The sequence below is a fragment of the Oratosquilla oratoria genome, chromosome 12 (assembly GCF_046742065.1).
Source record: "Oratosquilla oratoria isolate Oo_2021 chromosome 12, ASM4674206v1, whole genome shotgun sequence".
Taxonomy (NCBI): Eukaryota; Metazoa; Arthropoda; class Malacostraca; order Stomatopoda; family Squillidae; genus Oratosquilla; species Oratosquilla oratoria.
This window is the reverse complement of record NC_134788.1, coordinates 5,926,032-5,939,817: the sequence shown is the minus strand read 5'-3', so window position 1 is coordinate 5,939,817 and position 13,786 is coordinate 5,926,032.

Here is a 13,786-nt window from a genome sequence, read left to right as displayed (position 1 = left end):
ACTTTCGTTGGTGATCCTAACCCCGTTGGTAATCCTAACCTCCTAACCTCCGGCGTCAGGCGCTTCCCTCCAAGCTCCTGGTCTAGTCCTCCTAAGCCATGACAACAATCTAGCCCCTAATCGCTCGCAATTCGCCCGGTGGCAATAGCCCTCTTTTATACACTACTATCTTTTCATTTTCTAACAGACATTCTTCCCCTCCCACAAAACCCGATCCCGCGCAAGCGAAGTGGTCTTTTCTTGGAATCCAGAATCCAGATAAAGAGCACAGAGAGAGACAGAGCTACACGTTGCTCCGCTGCTTTTTATTCTAAAGCCTCCGAACACCGCTCAACTACGACCAATTACTACCACAACTCATATGTTGCGATACCATCCAACACCACTCTTATATTCCTTCGTCGTAAGTATATCTTTGTCTCTCAAATATTTTGGTCGACATTATCTCCATGTCTGTGTGTATCACCTCTTAGTCTCTCATGCATCTTTTGCAATACTTACTCCACGATTTTCTCTCTATCTCTTTCTCAAGGACACATGTTCCGCTCTTACTCATTTTCTCCCCTGTTATGCCTCAAAACTCTCCTTCCATTCAGCGAACACCTCATGCCCTTTTCTCCGTGCCTCAATATCTCGGCCACATTTCCTCCAATTCTCTTAATCTTCAGAGATAAATCCTATGCTCCAATTGTTTCTTATATTACGTTAAACTATTTGTTTGTTTACTTATTTCTTTGTTTTTTATGTGGAAGATATTCAAAACGTAAAGAACTAAATGGCGTGAGTTGTGTGTGTGTAAGCGTGTGTGTGTGTGTGTGTGTGTGTGTGTGTGTGTGTGTGTGTGTGTGTGTGTGTAGGTGTGTGTGCGTTTATGTATGTGTGTGCGCTTGTGTGTATGTGTGTATATATATGTGCGTGTTTGTGTGTACCTACGTCTCTATTTATAGGTTCCAGCGTAGGTGAGAACTTGCAAATATATGTGTATGTTTAAATTCTTATATAGGTGTACATGTTTGTATATAAGCGAGTGTGTCTTTGCCTACAAGCCTCGTCGTAACTCCCGGTGTGGTAGGGCAAGCCAGGGAGATGAATTGAATAGTTTGAAGTCAGGAGAAAGAGAAAGAGAGAGAAAGAAAGAGAAAGAGAGAGAAAGAGAGAGAGTTAGAGAGAGAGAGAGAGAGAGAGAGAGAGAGAGAGAGAGAGAGAGAGAGAGAGAGAGAGAGAGAGAGAGAGAGAGAGAGAGAGAGAGAGAGAGAGAGAGAGAGAGAGAGAGAGAGAGAGAGGAGGAGAGAGAGAGAGAGAGGGAGAGGAGAGAGAGAGAGAGAGATTGGGAGAGAGAGAGAGAGAGAGAGAGAGAGAGAGAGAGAGAGAGAGAGAGAGAGAGAGAGAGAGAGAGAGAGAGAGAGAGAGAGAGAGAGGAGAGAGAGAGAGAGAAGAGAGAGGAGAGAGTCAGAGAAAAGGGAGGAGAGACAAGAGAGAGAAGAGAATAGAGAGAGGAAAGAGAGAAGAGAAGAGAGAGAGAGGAAGAGAGAGAGAGAGAGAGAGAGAGAGAGAGAGAGAGAGAGAGAGGAGAGAAGTAGACAGACAGACAGACAGACAGACAGACAGACAGACAGACAGACAGACACAGACATATAGACAGACACAGACATATAGACAGACATACCGAGACAGAGACACAGACAGAGACATAGAGACAGGGACAGACAGAGACAAACAGAGAGGCAGACAGACAGACTGAAACCCCGTAACTACCACGTGATGACTACCATAAGGATGAAAAATATCTCCTGACGACAACAGGAGCCGAAGAAACAGTTCCTTCTCCTGTGTGGGCTTCGAGACAGTCTCCCTCTCTCTCGAAATCTTCGTATTTCCATGAAACTTGTTTCTGCGTTATTGTCCTCTCCTTATCCTTCTCGAATTAACTTGCGTTGACGGCCATGCGCTCTCCTTAATTCTAATTTCAGCCATCGTTTATCTCGACTTCAGTTCTTCTTCTCGTTCTCCTTCTATAGATAATATATCTTTATCCTCCCTTTCTCTTCTTGTCCTATCTGGCTCGTCTTTCGTGTTTCCTGCGTCCTTCCGTCTCAAGCCTTCTACTGTTTGTCTATGCTTTCTCATTTTCACTTTACAAAGGATTACAAAGGTGGAGCATGCCGACAGGAGACCTTTTGGTCCATAACTAGGTCGGATGCTAAATATATATATATATATACATATATATATATATATATATATATATATATATATGTATGTATATAATAAATAAAAAACAAAAATAAATAATAATATAAAAATTATAAATAAAATAGAGAAATGCATTAGTATAGTTAAGTAATAAACAAACAGGTAAATAGTAAATAATAATAAATTGACAGATAAATGATAATAAATGTAAATCAAGCAAATAATAAACAGACAATAACAAATAAACAATATAGAATAAATGGCAGTCATTACAGCATCCTGCTCAGATGTTTATTTAAACGAGTCTTAAAGCTTCGAAATGAGCTACATTACACTGCCTCTGCAGAAGTTTATTCCATTCATTAACTACACAGTTAGCGAAGTGGTTTCTACCCACTTCCAAATTAAATCTATTTCCTGACAGTTTCGCTTATTTCGTCTCTCACTTCTGTCGCATTCCGTCCAAACGCACAAACTTTCTTAACATGTCTCTCTTCCCCACCCCTTGCTGCCGCTCTCTCCTCTTCCTTCCTCTGTTTTCATTTCCACTACTTAGATCTACACGGATTGCATTTCCATGAACTGAGGTTACTAACAAAAACCATTACCAGCTGGAGATCCATCCCCACCGCATAAAAATAAACGGATAAGGATAATTCTAGAATAATGGAAACGAGTTCGTAGCGTAGCTGGTAAAGCAATGCTTGGAGAGGGAAAATGGATAACAGGAACTGTTCATGTCCCCCTGGATCAAAGATGTGTAACTAAGTTTCCTATAGTATCATCCATGTAAATAAGTAGTCAGTATGTATAAAAGAAAGGAATTTCATTTTGCTAAAGAAACATTGTTGAACTTCCAGCAGTATCCATCTTCAATATTCCTTTCAATTTGCCATCTATCTCCAATATTATCATTTTCATTTGGAGGTGCGTCCTCGAGGGGCTGGCAGTCGTTCTTCGAACTAGACCCAAGATTTCTTCATATGAGCTTTGTATTTCCAAAACCTTAATTACATAAGGAGTGCTGTGAACCGGTGACTGCTCTCCTCCATTCACTACGACAAGTTTTTGAAATACAAACAGTTCCACACACTAATAGAACAGACACGAGATCAAAGTTTCTTCCTAGAAATGTCTGTAGGAAGCTTCTGTGGGGTTTTCGGTTTCCATTCGATGCAACTTCCTGCAGAGGCAGTGCAATGTAGTTCAGTTCGAAGCTTTAAGAATCATTTAGATAAACACCTAAGCAAGATGCTGTGATGATTATCATCTATTTTACAGGTAGTGCAATGTAGTTCAGTTCGAAGCTTTTAAGAATCATTTAGATAAACACCTAAGCAAGATGCTGTTATGATTATAATTTATTTCATATTATTTGTTTTTGTTTTTTATCATTTGTTTGTTTGATTTTCATTTATTATTAGTTATATGTCAATATTATTATTTACTATTTACCTGTTTGTTTATTATTTAGCTATACCTATGAATTTATCTATGTATTTTATATGTTATTTACGTTATTATAGTTTTTATTTATTCATTTATTACTATTATGATTTTTTTTTCGCATCCGACCAAGATATGGACCAAAGGTCTCCTGTCGGCATGCTCCGCCTTTATAATCCTTTGTGACTCGAGGCAACAATTATTATTAGACATCAACATTGAGGTGATTATCTTGAGCACATCTTAGGCACTCACATGGGTCACAACTAAAATTTACATGAAGATTAAAACGTTCACAGGTTACGAACACACATATTTTTTCTCAAAATATGTGCACACGTTTTTTTGTTTTGTTTTTTGTTTTTCAAAGCAATATCTCTTCTGTCCTTAATATATAAAGACATATTTTCAAAATAGTATATTTCCTTTATTCTCAAAATATAATCGCACATTTTTTTCAGAATATGATATCTCTTCAAACACAGACAGCAATGAGGAAGAGATGGTAATTAGTATAAAATATCAAGGAATACGTACTCTTCACACAACTTGTACTAATTAACCTCCTTGACAGTTTTAACATAATTATATAGTTGAATATCAAATATATTTATTTTTCTGTTTATTTATTTTCCTCATACTATAATGGAGAATTATTTAATCTGATAATAAACAGGCTTGTTGATCTACAACCTTTGAGTACAAAGACAACCTCAGTGAATAATCATCCCTATTTGTATGATATAGTCTGTATGACTATCAACCTACAACAGCCAATGGTGGATGGCTCATTGTCATCAAAATAGATAAATGAATAACAAGTTATTAGAGAAGCTGATTAAAAAAATTAATATAAATTTACAGATGAATAAATGAAGAAATAAACAAACAAAAATTATATACACAAATAAATGTAGACATAAACAAATTAATAAATCAAATGAATCGATAACAAAAATAATGATTACAAAACATAACATTTGTAACAATATCAACAATAAATCGCAGGACATAAATCACAGAAATACCAGACTGTTTCCTTTAATGCTGAATATGAAAAAAAAAAAAACAATGAAACGGTTTGAAGCAAAGCTCAAAGTTATGAAACATCGTGACATGGTAAGGAACCTTAACGTGCCAAAACAATACTTTACCACAATGCAATAAGTGGAATGGTCCACTAAATGACGCAGCGGTGTGTTCCACATATACTTCTTCCAAAAAGGAAATTAAAAACTTTTATCTGTTGAAAAATGCCATAAATAACCCGAATACTGATAACAAGGAACGCAATCAATAGGTCTGTGTAATCGAGCGTGCTCTGTGTGTGTGTGTGTGTGTGTGTGTGTGTGTGTGTGTGTGTGTGTGTGTGTGTGTGTGTGTGTGTGTGTGTGTGTGTGTGTGTGTGTGTGTGTGTGTGTGTGTGTGTGTGTGTGTGTGTGTGTGTGTGAGAGAGAGAGAGAGAGAGAGTGTGTGTGACTGTGTGTGTATGTGTGTGTGCGCACGCGCGCGTGTGTGTATGTGTGTGAAAGAGAGAGAGAGAGAGAGAGAGAGAGAGAGAGAGAGAGAGAGAGAGAGAGAGAGAGAGAGAGAGAGAGAGAGAGAGAGAGAGAGAGAGAGAGAGAGAGAGAGAGGGAGAATTTATGTGTACTTTCTTACGCATGTGCACATAAGTGTGTACATATGTACGTGTGCACCAACTTGAGCAACCCGACACCTATTTATATGTTTAATTTACCATTTTGTTCACACTGTCCAATTCAAACAGTGATTTGTTTGTACTCGTTGTTCGACCTGGTTGTCAATTACTTATTTGCTGGTGGTGTGATTAACAACAACATATATCAATAAATCATTATATTTGGTATATATTCGCACTCATATTAACAATTGTTTTAACTGGGGCCTCACAAGATTGTTAGGACTGTGCGGGTGGTGATTTAGACCTGTGTGTGTGCTTATGTCCTTTTTTTTTTCCCTTTCTCTCTCTATATTTCCATTTTTCTGTCTCTCCCTTTCTCTCTCTCTCTCTCTTTTCCTTTCTGTATTTTCCTTTCTTTCTGTCCTTCCCTTTCTCTGTCTTCCCCTTTCTCTGTCCTTCCCTTTCTCTGTCCTTCCCTTTCTCTGTCCTTCCCTTTCTCTGTCCTTCCCTTTCTCTGTCCTTCCCTTTCTCTATCTTCCCCTTTCTCTTTCACTTTCTCTTTCTGTCTCCTTTTTTTCTCTTCTTTTCTCTCTGCCTGTCTGTCTGTCTGTCTATATATCAGTCTATGCGCCTTTGTCCTTACCTTTTTCTTCGTCTATCTGTGTCTAAATTTGACGTCTGTCTTTTTCTACCTGCTTAAGTCTGTCTTTGTTTTAGCTCATGCTAAGCTGCCAAGTAGAATCCATAAAGCCTAACGTAGACTATAACGGTGTATTTTTACTCTGATTCGTAAGACAACAGGCTTCAACGATATCTCGGTGGAACTGAATAGTATAGCTAAGTGCCAGACAGAGAGCTTATCCCTCGGGCTTTTCAAAATAGATCCCAAAGAGATAGGTTAGTAAGGCATACCTCTACTTAAAAGACACAAAAAAGCATTAAGAATCTCCCTGCGTTAGGCCCTGTTCATATTACCGGTTTGAACCGCATGGAAACCACGGAGTTATTGCATAGTCAAGGGAGAACCGTGAATTTTTGTGTGAACGCTTCCATTCATTCATACTATAATTGAAACCGCTAGTGTGAATAGCGCCTTATTAAAGACCACCAAGAGAGAGAACAACAGAAGAAAAGAGAGAACATAGGAATATAAGAGTAAAGGAGACTGCAAGAGACCATAAGGCCTACACTAGGCAGTTCCAAGTCCATTAACACCTTTCATCCCCATCCACAAAGTTATCTAACCTTCTTTTAAAACAACTAGTAGTTTCAGGTCTCACTACATGGTTACTAAGTCTATTCCAGTCGCTCACCACTCTATTAGTAAACTAGTTCCTGCGTATTTCTCTCCTAAATCTAAATTTGTCTAATTCAAATTAATATCTACAAATCCTCCTTTACGATTTTAATACGATGACTATGTCTGCATCATCCTTCTTGAGGTCAGGTATCGTATCTCTCTTCTCTTTTGTAAATACCGAGAGAAAACATCTTTTAAACGTCTCGTTCATTTTTTTTTTCTCAATTTATCAGGATATCCTTGTCAGATTTAACTGAGCTTATTTTTTCCACTAGTCTGGTAATCTTAATTTTGTATTTCCACTTTGAGTGTGCTCTTCTATCCAGTCTTCCAATTGCACTATACCTACTCATAGTCCTAAGAAATATAGCTAGATAGCTAGACAGACAGACAGACAGTCAGATAGGCAAAGACAGAAAGACAGACAGGCAGACAGGCAAGCAGGCAGGCAGACAGACAGAGACAGACAGACAGATAGACAGACAGACAGCAGGCAGGCGGACAGGAAGACAGACAGAGACAAGCAGGCAGACAGGCAGGCAGGCAGGCAGACATAGATATAGATAGATTTAGATATATAGTTAGATATAGATATAGATAGACAATCAGTCATGGAAATGAATTACGTTAGATATAACAATGCACTTCAGTTGTATGGTTCCCAACGTGATTCTCATTCAGATATCAATATTTCAGAGTCGCCCGGATTTCACTAAAGGGCTCGTTATCGGTATGTGGGACCATTTGTGAATCTAGTTCTCACCCTTCAGGACCCCTCAGGACAGAAGGACCCCTCAGGACGCAGGACACCCCAGGACCGCAGGACCCCCCAGGACCGCAGGACCCCTCAGGACCGCAGGACCCCCCAGGACCGCAGGACACCCCAGGACCGCAGGACCCCCCAGGACCGCAGGACCCCTCACGACCGCAGGACCCCAGGACTGCAGGACCCCCCCAGGACCGCAGGACCCCTCAGGACTGCAGGACCCCTCAGGACCGCAGGAACCCTCAGGACCGCAGGACCCCTCAGGACCGCAGGATCCCTCAGGACCGCAGGACCCCCCAGGACCGCAGGACCCCCCAAGACCGCAGGACCCCCCACGACCGCAGGACCCCTCAAGACAGCAGGACCCCTCAGGACCACAGGACCCCTCAGGACCGCAGGACCCCTCAGGACCGCAGGACCCCTCAGGACCGCAGGACCCCTCAGGACCGCAGGACCCCTCAGGACCGCAGGACCCCTCAGGACCGCAGGACCCCTCAGGACCGCTGGACCCCTCAGGACCCCTCAGGACCGCAGGACCCCTCAGGACCGCAGGACCCCCCAGGACCGCAGGACCCCTCAGGACCGCAGGACCCCCCAGGACCGCAGGACCCCCCAGGACCGCAGGACCCCCCCAGGACCGCAGGACCCCTCAGGACCGCAGGACCCCTCAGGACCGCAGGACCCCTCAGGACCGCAGGACCCCTCAGGACCGCAGGACCCCTCAGGACCGCAGGACCCCTCAGGACCGCAGGACCCCTCAGGACAGCAGGACCCCTCAGGACCGCAGGACCCCTCAGGACCGCAGGACCCCTCAGGACCGCAGGACCCCTCAGGACCGCAGGACCCCTCAGGACCGCAGGACCCCTCAGGACCGCAGGACCCCTCAGGACCGCAGGACCCCTCAGGACCGCAGGACTCCTCAGGACCGCAGGACCCCTCAGGACCGCAGGACCCCTCAGGACCGCAGGACCCCTCAGGACCGCAGGACCCCTCAGGACCGCAGGACCCCTCAGGACCGCAGGACCCCTCAGGACCGCAGGACCCCTCAGGACCGCAGGACCCCTCAGGACCGCAGGACCCCTCAGGATCGCAGGACCCCTCAGGACCGCCGGACCCCTCAGGACCGCAGGACCCCTCAGGACCGCAGGACCCCTCAGGACCGCAGGACCCCTCAGGACCGCAGGACCCCTCAGGACCGCAGGACCCCTCAGGACCGCAGGACCCCTCAGGACCGCAGGACCCCTCAGGACCGCAGGACCCCTCAGGACCGCAGGACCCCTCAGGACCGCAGGACCCCTCAGGACCGCAGGACCCCTCAGGACCGCAGGACCCCTCAGGACCGCAGGACCCCTCAGGACCGCAGGACCCCCCAGGACCGCAGGACCCCTCAGGACCGCAGGACCCCTCACGACCGCAGGACCCCTCAGGACCGCAGGACCCCTCACGACCGCAGGACCCCTCAGGACCGCAGGACCCCTCAGGACCGCAGGACCCCTCAGGACCGCAGGACCCCTCAGGACCGCAGGACCCCTCAGGATCGCAGAACAACTCCTCAGTATGACCTTTCAGTATGACCCTTCAGGATGATCCTTCAGGATGACCCTTCAGGATGACCCTTCAAGACGACCCATCAGGACGACCCTTTAGGACCACCCTTCAGATTGACCTTTCAGGATGACACTTTAGGACGACCCTTCAGGATGACCCTTCAGGATGACCCTTCTAGATGACTCTTCAAGACGACCCTTCAGGACGACCCTTTAGGACGACACTTCAGGATAACCCTTCAGGAAGACACTTTAGGATGACCCTTCAGGACGACCCTTCACCCTTCAAGACTACCCTTCAGGACCCTTCAGGATGACCCTTCAGGACCACCCTTTAGGATGTTCTTTCAGGACGACCCTTCAGGATGACCCTTCAGGATGACCCTTCAGGATAACCCTTCAGGACGTCCTTTCAGGCCGACCCTTCAGGATGACCTTTCAGGATGACCCTTCAGGATGACCCTTCAGGATGACCCTTCACGATGACCCTTCAGGATGACCTTTCAGGATGACCCTTCACAATGACCTTTCAGGATGACTCTTCACGATGATCCTTCAGGATGACTCTTCAGGACGACCCTTCAGGATGACCCTACATGACGACCCCTCAGGATGACCCTTCAGGACGACCTTTGAGGACGACCTTTCCGGATGACCCTTCAGGACGACCTTTCAGGATGACCCTTCGGGACGACCTTTCAGGATGACCTTTCAGGACGACCCTTCAGGAATACCCTTCAGGACGAACCTTCAGGAATACCCTTCAGGACGAACCTTCAGGACGAATCTTCAGGATGACCCTTCAGTATGACCTTTCAGAACAACCATTCAGAATGACCCTTCAAGACGACCCTTCAGGGTGACCCTACAGGACAACCCTTCAGGACAACCCTTCAGGACAACCCTTCAGGGCGACCCTTCAGGAAGAACATTGGGACGACCCTTCAGAATGACCCTTCAGGACTACCCTTCAGGATGACTCTTCAGAATGACCTTTCAGGAAGACCCTTCTGGACGACACTTCAGGCCGACCCATCAGGACGACCCATCAGGATGACCCTTCAGGACGACCCTTCAGGATGATTCTTCAGGACGACCCTTCAGGATGACCTTTCAGGACCTTTGAGGACGACCTTAAGGGACGGCCCTTCAGGATAACCCTTCACGACAACCCTTCAAGACAAATCTTCAGAATGACCCTTCAGGACGAGCCTTCAGGATGACCTTTCACGATGACCCTTCGGGACGATCCTTCAGGATGACCCTTCAGGATGACCCTTCAGGACGTCCCTTTAGCACAACCCTTCAGGACGACCCTTTAGGATTATCCTTCAGGACGACTCTTCAGGATTATCCTTCAGGATGACTCTTCAGGACGACTCCTCAGGATGACTCTTCTGGACGAATCTTCAGGATGACCCTTCAGGACGACCATTCAGGATGACCTTTCAAAATGACCCTTCAAGACGACCCTTTAGAATTACCCTTCAAGATGACCCTTCAGGACTACCCTTCAAGATTACCATTAAGGACGATTCTTCTGGACGACCCTTCAGGATGACCCTTCAGGACGACCATCCAGGATGACCCTTTAGGACAACCCTTCAGGACGACCCTTCACATTGAACCTTCAGGAAGACCCTTTAGGATGACCCTTTAGGATGACCCTTCAGAACGACTCTTCAGGATGACCCTTCAGGATGGCCCTTCAGGATGACCCTTTAGAATGACCCTTCATGATGACCCTTCAGGACGAACCTACAGTATGACCCTTCAGGAACACCCTTCAGGATGACCTTTCAGGACGACCCTTCAGGACTACCCTTCAGGATAACCCTTCATGACGACCCCTCAGGATGACCCTTGAGGACTACCCTTGAAGACGACCCTTCAAGATGACCTTTCAGGACGACCCTTCAAGATGACCCTTTAGGATGACCCTTCAGGATGACCCTTCATGACGATCCTTCAGGACGACCCTTCAGGATGACCCTTCAGGACAACCTTTCAGGACGACCCTTCAGGACGACTCCTCAGGATGACCCTTTAAATGACCTTTCAGGACGACCTTTCAGGATGACTCTTCAAGGCGACTCTTCAGGATGACCCCTAAGGACGAACCTTCATGAATACCCTTCAGGATCACCTTCAGGATGACCCTTCAGGACGACCTTTCAGGACAACCCTTCAGAATGACCCTTCAGGATTACCCTTCAGGACGACCCTTTAAGATGGCCCTTCAGAATGACCCTTCAGGAATACCCTTCAGGATAACCATTCAGTAGTACCCTTCAGGACGACCCTTCAGGAATACCAATCGGGATTACCCTTCAGGATGACCCTTAATGACGACTCTTCAGGAAGACCCTTCAGGACGACCCTTTATGAGGACCCTTCAAGACGACCCTTTAGGATGATCCTTCAAGACGACCTTTCAGGATGACCCTTCAGGACGACCCTTCAGGATGGCTTTTCGGTATGACCCTTCAGGATGACCTTTCAGGACGACCCTTCTGGACGACCCTTCAGGACGACCTTTCAGGATGACCGATAAGGACGACTCTTCAGGATGACCATTGAGGACGACGCTTCAGGAATACCCTTCAGGGTGACCTTTCAGGACGATCATTCAGGATGACTTTTTAGGACAACCCTTCAGAATGACCCTTCAGGATCACCCTTCAGGACGACCCTTTAAGATGACCCTTCAGGACGAACCTTCAAGAATACCCTTCAGGACGACCCTTCAGGATGACCATTCAGTAGTACTCTTCAGGACGACCCTTCAGGATGACCCTTCAGGACGACCCTTCAGGACGACCCTTCAGGATGACCCTTCAGGACGACTCTTCAGGACGACCCTTCAAGATGAACCTTTAGGATGACCCTTCAGGATGACCCTTCAGGACGACCTTTCAGGACGACCCTTCAGGATGACCCTTCTGGATGATCCTTTAAGACGACCCTTCAGGATGACTCCTTAGGACCGTTCAGGACGACCCTTCAGGACGACCCTTCAGGAAGACCCTTCAGGATGACCCTTCAGGACAACCCTTCAGGATGACCATTCAGGACGACCCTTCAGAATGACCCTTAAGGACGACCCTTTAGGATGACCCTTCAGGACGATCCTTGAGAATGACCCTTCAGGACAACCCTTCAGGATGACCATTCAGGACGACCCTTCAGAATGACCCTTAAGGACGACCCTTTAGGATGACCCTTCAGGACGATCCTTCAGGATGACCATTCAGGACGACCCTTCAGAATGACCCTTCAGGACGACCCTTTAGGATGACCCTTCAGGACGACCCTTTAGGATGACTCTTCAGGACGACCCTTTAGGATGACCCTACTGGACGACCCTTCAGGATGACCATTTACCCTTAAGGGTGACCCTTCAGGACGACCCTTCAGGATGACCCTTCATTGCGATCCTTCAGGATGACCCTTCAAGACGACTCTTCAGGATAACCTTTCAGGAAGACTCTTCTGGACGACCCTTCAGGATGACCCTTTAGGATGACCCTTTAGGACTACTCTTCAGGATGACCTTTCAGGACGATCCTTCAGGATGACCCTTCGGGATGACCCTTCAGGATGACACTTCAGGATGACCTTTCAGGATGACCCTTCAGGATGACTCTTCAGGACGACCCTTCAGGATGACCCTTTAGGACGACTCATCAGGAAGACCATTCTGGACGAACCTTCAGAATGACCCTTTAGGATGAACCTTTCAGGACGACCCTTCCAGACGACTGCAGAGGACTACCCTTCAGGATGACCCTTGAAGACGACTCTTCAGGATAACCTTTCAGGAAGACCCTTCTGGACGACCCTTCAGGATGACCCTTTAGGATGACCCTTTAGGACGGCTCTTCAGGATGACCTTTCAGGACGATCCTTCAGGATGACCCTTCGGGATGACCCTTCATTATGACACTTCAGGATGACCATTCAGGATGACTCTTCAGGACGACCCTTCAGGATGACCCTTTAGGACGACTCATCGGAAGACCATTCTGGACGAACCTTCAGGACGACCCTTCAGAATGACCCTTTAGGATGAACATTTCAGGAAGACTCTTCAGGACGACTGCAGAGGACTACCCTTCAGGATGACCCTTCAGGACGACCCTTCAGGACCTTTCAGGACGACCAGTCAAGACGAATCTTCAGGATGACCCTTCAGGATGACCATTCATGACCCTTCAGGACGACCCTTCAGGATAACCCATCAAGTCGACCCTTCAGGATTACCCGTCAGGATGACCCTTCAGGACGACTCTTCAGGAAGACCCTTCAAGACGACCCTTCAGGACGACCCTTCAAGATGACCCTTTAGTATGACCCTTCAGGATGACCTTTCAGGATGACCCTACAGGATGATCCTTTAGGATGACCCTTGAGGACCTTTCAGGACGACCATTCAAGACGAATCTTCAGCATGACCCTTCAGGACGACCCTTCAGGATGACCTTTCAGGATGACCCTTCAGGATGACCCTTCAGGACGACCCTTCAGGATGACCCTTCAGGACGACCCTTCAGGATGACCCTTCAGGACGACCCTTCAGGATGACCCTTTAGGATGACCCTTCAGGACGAGCCTTTAGGATGACCCTTCTGGACGACCCTTCACCCTTCAGGGTGACTCTTCAGGACGACCCTTCAGAATGACCCTTCAGGACGAGACTTCAGGATTACCCATCAGGGCGATCCTTCAGGATGACCCTTCAGAACGACCCTTCAGGACGATTCTTCAGGATAACCTTTCAGGAAGACCCTTCTGGACGACCCTTCAGAACGACCCTTCAGGATGACCCTCCAGGAGGACCCTTGCGGACGACCCTTCAGGACGACCTTTCAGGAAGACCCTTCAGAACGAAC